This window comes from Phascolarctos cinereus, unplaced genomic scaffold (genome assembly GCF_003287225.1).
Source record: "Phascolarctos cinereus isolate Bilbo 61053 unplaced genomic scaffold, phaCin_HiC Scaffold_3;HRSCAF=262, whole genome shotgun sequence".
Classification (NCBI taxonomy): domain Eukaryota; kingdom Metazoa; phylum Chordata; class Mammalia; order Diprotodontia; family Phascolarctidae; genus Phascolarctos; species Phascolarctos cinereus.
In genome coordinates, this window is record NW_027555736.1 from 84,169,578 (window position 1) to 84,175,361 (window position 5,784).

Below are 5,784 nucleotides of genomic sequence, written 5' to 3' on the forward strand. Positions count from 1 at the left end.
ATATTAATTTGCAGTTCCCCCAGGAGTTATTGCTAAATGGTGAGTTCTTATCCCGGAAGCTGGAGTTCTTGGGTTTATCAAACAGTTGATTACTATAGTCATTGACTATTGTGTCTTGTGTACCTAACCTATTCCACTGATCCACCACTCTATTTCTCAGACAGTATTGAGTAGTTTTGATGATTGCTGCTTTATAATACAATTTAAGATCTGGTATAGCTACACCACCTTCCCTCGCATTTCTTTTCATTAATGCCCTTGATATTCTGGACCTTTTGTTCTTCCAGATGAATTTTGCTATTTTTTTTCCTTCCCAAACTACAAACAAGTTTTAATTTATGAACAGGATTTCTTTCCAAATTAAAGTTTCTCCAGTGGCAGGAAAAATCAATGTGAAGATTTGTTTGCTCAAGTGCACTGATTACGGAAGGGGCTTAGGGCCTGCTGCTTCTTGCAGAAACTGAAAAAGGTCCCATTTTTAGGATAAGGAGGAGAAAGATTTGCACTCGTCCTTCTGGGCCTCTTCCCCGAACATTGCTTGTCTTGCCAGTTGTTTTCACCCCAGATGGAAAGTCACAGGTGGACATGTTGGCTCTTTGTTCCTGAAGAGAAGAGTTTAAAAAAGGAGGACTATCAACTCTTAGTTTCTAGAAACGCGCTGCATCCAGCACCACCATTTTGGGATTTACACTGCTACTGGCTTCATAATCTTGCAGTGGTACGTGAGCTTCTGCGAGAGGAATTCCAAAAAGAGTACCTAGGGAATTACTGATGCGACATGCAATCTTCTTGCAGACAGACAAAGCAGAAAAGAGAATATCGGTTTTTTTTCCATGCCACTTGCATCTTGTGTCGCTAGAGTAATCCCACATGGATACATCCAGGAGGCTCCGTACCCAGGTCTTTGACCGCTCCTTACGAAGTTTTTGTTGGTAGATTCCCACCACGAGGTCCTCCACGGTAAGGATTTCTAGCTCTGGCCTGTTTTCCAATTTCTTTGCCATATGCTTCAAGCACCAGTTAACTCTGTACCTATCATCAGACTTGCAGTATACATGTGGCCAGCTGCTTTGGTTTGGAGAAATAAATCGATAAAGGTTTTGTAACACAGTTGCATAGTCATCTCCTGAGTGAAAGTTACAAATAGGGATCTTGCGACTGGCATCACTTGCAGCCTGACGATGAAACCGGAATCCTCGTGGTACCTCACCCGGGTCTATAAATCGGTGGAATTCAGCCACAATTCCTTCCTGACGTGAATATTTGATACAGCCAATTTCACAAGGGAGGAAGCGCTGCTCACAGTGAGGAGGTAGCTCTCCGTGGCTAAAAATGTTCAAAAAGTAAAAAAAAAAAACTTCCAAGCACGGCCTGATCACTCTTCAAAGACAGGCTTGAGACATCTGGAAGTGAAACATTCTGAGTCTGCACAGGGGGAAACTGGTTCACTGATTCTAGGAGTGCTGTAGGAACAAGTTTCTGCTTCCCAGGTGGCGAAGGGACCTTCCCGTGAGTTGCTTTCCACTACCGAGCCATTTTTGCATACTTCTCTTTCTCCTCTTCCCACGGGAGCTTGGGGAGGGACGGGCCGGCAGAGAGCGGGGAGAGGGCGGGAAGGGAGAAAGGCAAGAAAACGGACAATTACCCCAAAGGAGCAAGCAAGCACGGCGGGCCTCTTGTTATTATTTTTCTAGCTCTATAAGATAATTTTTGGTAATTTGATTATATGGCACAGAAGAAGTAAATTAATTTAGGTAGAACTGTCATTTTTATTATATTAGCTTGGCCTGTCCATGAGCAACTGAGTATTTCCCAAGTATCTAGGTCTGAGTTTATTTGTATGTAAAGTGTTTTGTAATTGTATTCATGTAATTCCTGGGTTTGTTTTGACAGGTAGACTCCCAAATATTTTATAATGTCGACATTACCTTTAAATGGAATTTTTCTTTCTGTCTCTTGCTATTGGGCTTTGTTAGTAACATACAGAAATGCCGATGATTTATGTGGGTTTATTTTATATCCTGCAACTTTGCTAAATTTGTTTATTATTTCAAGTAGTTTTTTTTACTTGATTCTCTAGTTATAGCATCATATCATCTTCAAAGAGTGATAGCTTTGTTTCCTCGTCTATTCTAATTCCTTCCATTTCTTTTTCTTCTCTGATAGCTAAAGTTAACATTTCTAGTACAATATTGAATAACAGTAGTGATAATGAACATCCTTGTTTCACCCCATCATATTGGAAATGTTTCTAGCTTATTATCTTCATTACATATAATGCTTGCTGAAGGTTTTTGATAGATACTACTTATCATTTTAAGTGGAGGTTCATTTCAATGTATATATCTTGTGTTCTCAGAGTCATCTAGAGAATCCCAGATCCCCAACAATAACAACAACAACAACAAAAAAAACAATCAAAATAGGTGGCTTGATTCTTGGAGCTGTCCCTAAGCAGAAGTTCTTAATATGAGGTCCTTGAACTTGTTTCTAAAGTAATTTTGATAACTGTACTTTAATATAGCTAGTTTCCTATATAATCCTATATATTTTATTTTATATATTTAAAAACATTATTCTGAGAAAGGTCCACAGATTTCAACTGCCCAAGGGGTCCATGATTTAAGAAAAAAGTTAAGAATCTCGCCCTAGAGGATGACACATCTAGACTGACACTCTGGCCCTTGGCTTTGGGAGAGAAGCTCTCGCTACTATGAGAACCAGGCAGGTGGAATAGCTTGGAGACTTTAGGGCAGAAAGAGAGAAGAACAATAGTAAGCACTTACATTTATTAAGTGCATTAAAGTTAGGAAGCAATTTATAGATCATATATCATATGATTTTCACAACAGCTTTTTGTAAGAAGGAGGTAGTGGAGGAGGGGAGGAGGAGGAGGAGGAGGAGGAGGAGGAAGAGTAGTGACTAGACCTATGATTTCATTGATTTACAGAACTCCAGCAGAAGGAAACTCCTTTCACTAACACAGATCAGTACCTTCTCTGAAATATCAATTAATTAGAAGCAGAGCTTGAAGCCAAGTCTTCCTGACTCCAAGGCCAGTTCTCTATCCCCTGGACCATGCTGCCTCTTATTATTATTATTATTAATAGTAAAAATTAATACTAGCATATACTTATTCAGTGGCTTAAAATTTGTAAAGGGCTTGACATATTATCTCAGTTGAGCCTCATCACTACCCTGAGAGTTAAGTAAAATAGGCATTTTATTGTTATTATTATTTTATTTGTTTAATTATTATTGTTGTTGTTATTGTTGTTATTATGATTAAAACAAATGTTTATTGATATTATTTGCTTTTAGATCATGCCTGTCTCCCAATATATACTTGCTCCATCCCAGAGAGTAATTTCTTATAACAAAGAATAAAATAGAGAGAGAAAAAAAAAGTTGTATAAAACCATTATGTCCAGGGTTCCACACCTATAGCCCCCTCTTCAAAGATAGGGGTGCTCTTTAAATTCAGCATCTGGAATAAAATTTGTATAGAATAGGGATTTTTAACCCTATTTTACTTACAAGGAAATAGAGGTTTAGAAAAGTTAAGTGACCTACCCAGGGCTACTTAGTTAAATATGCACCAAAGATGAGATTTGAACCAAAGCCTTCCTAACCCTAAGGCTAGCATTCAGTTCATTCTACTGTGTCACACTGCCTCTGATACTAATATTATTATCCTTATTTTATCACTGAGGACTGGGGGCTCAAAGATTTTAACTTTCCCAAGATCACACAGAATGTAGCCTAGCTGGGATTTGGATTCCAAGCCTTGATTTCTTTTTCCCAGACCAGTTGTCAGCCTCCAAAGTCTAGAAGCAATACAGTAGAATTCAATCTGCAGTGCAATCAGCAAATACAATTACCCTCAATACTTAATCTCCTACCTCTGCAGTCGTCAAGGCAACACGGGCAGCCAGCCCCCTTGCACATTTCCACACCTCTAACCCCAGTCTCTGGCTTCTTGCTCCCTTCGTACTGCCCTTGATGTTCATTTGAGTCAGATTTCACATATAAAACAAATAAGCAACCCGATACCAGCAGGGACCTGAAAAGTGTGATTTGCCAAGAAATGACGAATATGGTGAATTCAAAGAAATGTAAGACTTATAAGAACTGATACAAAGGGCAGGAAGTAACACTGGGAGAATAGTCCAGGAGTAAGGAACCTGCAGCCTCAAGGCCATACGCGGCCCTCTAGGTCCTCAAGTGCAGCCCTTTGACTGAATCCAAACTTCACAGAACAAATCCCCTTAATAAAAGGATTTGTTCTGTAAAACATGGATTCAGTCAAAAGCCCGCTCAAAGACCTAGAAGGCCACATGTGGCCTCGAGACCACAGGTTCCCCACCCCGGTACAATAGCTACAATAATAATGATAATAACAGCAAAATCGAGACTAAATGCTATGGAGTTATAAGGCCCAAGCTTGGCCCTAAAGAAGAGTAAAGAAATTTCCCCTCCTTGCCTTCCTTGCAGAGGTGAGGCATTATGGGTGTAGAACACTACATATAATATCGCACTTGGTCAGTTTATTGTTTAGTGTTGCTGAACATTTTTTTTCCTCCTTGTAAAAAGTCTTTGTTATAAGGGATGGGAAGAGGAGGAGAGAGAATATATTGGAAGCTTGTAGTGATATAAAAACAAAGACATCAATATATATTTTAATCTTCTCCTGAGAATGCTGTAGGATTGAAATCCCAGCACACTGCAGTCTCTAAAGAATCAAAGTTGTGAGGTACTCAAAGGAGCAAGGAACAGCTATAAATTGTGCCCACACAAGACATGGCACAAGGGAATTCATCGGGGAGACAAATAATGGGGGGAGGAGGGAAGGTGGGTCAGTCACATAGAGAGAGTTAAGGATGATAGATAGAAAACCTGAAGTTTATTCTGGTACCCTCTAAATATTAAAAGTAATACCCAGGGCACATTAGGTAGGAAAAGGAAGTGGGGACGCATTTAATGCCATGCAAATCACTCATAAGAAAACTCATCAACAGAATCAAATCCAAAGTCCAACACAACATTGGTTAGAGTTGGGCCTGTTCTTTCCACTATAATTGATGGCATAAAAGTCCAAAGTAAGATGACTGTATTATTGCTAGAACACAGATGCCTTTTCATTGATGGGAAGAAGAGAAAAATGCACAAGGATGTTCATAACCCTTTTTCATATGTTCCCTAAAAGTTTCCTCAAGTCAGAGAATTGGACTGAAACAAGAGGGTGGCACACCCATAACTAGAGTGGGGCCAGTGGGGATTTGCCCCAAGGTGGAGAATTTAGAGGGTGTTAATAGTACCATCCTCCAACAAACATCTTCCCCTGTCTAGCCTCATCCTTACCCAACAGCTTCAATGGGGCAGTTGTTTCCTCTACCTTCAGTATCTTAGACCTCGCAGTATCTTAAAGCACTTTTCTTCCCCCAAGCAGGTATAGACCAGGGGGTGCTTACTATGTCCTCCCACCCTAAGCTTCCACTTGGCCAGGGTACAAAAGTCACTAGTTATAGGTCACAGAAAATTCTAGTGAGTAGGGAAGAATAGCTCCTTAGAACTTAGAAGCCTTGGATATATTTTCATGTTCTTTTCTTTTTGAGATGAGGCTTGCTTCTTTCTTTCTGCTTAGCTATCTCTGTTCCTTGTTGGTGCCACAAGAAATACCATGGGAATACATTCTAAGAAGAAGAAATACAAGCAGATCAGCCCCCTGGGTAACATTACTTCAAAAAATGCTTGTTAAGGAATTCGCTCCACAGAAATTCTATC

The 5,784-nt window shown here is 39.8% G+C and overlaps 1 pseudogene; it reads right to left on the bottom strand.

Annotated features, from left to right (window-relative positions):
- Window positions 1-434: 434 nt before the first annotated feature.
- On the bottom strand, window positions 435-4,010 carry LOC110192759 (protein maelstrom homolog pseudogene; annotated as a pseudogene).
- Window positions 4,011-5,784: the final 1,774 nt, after the last annotated feature.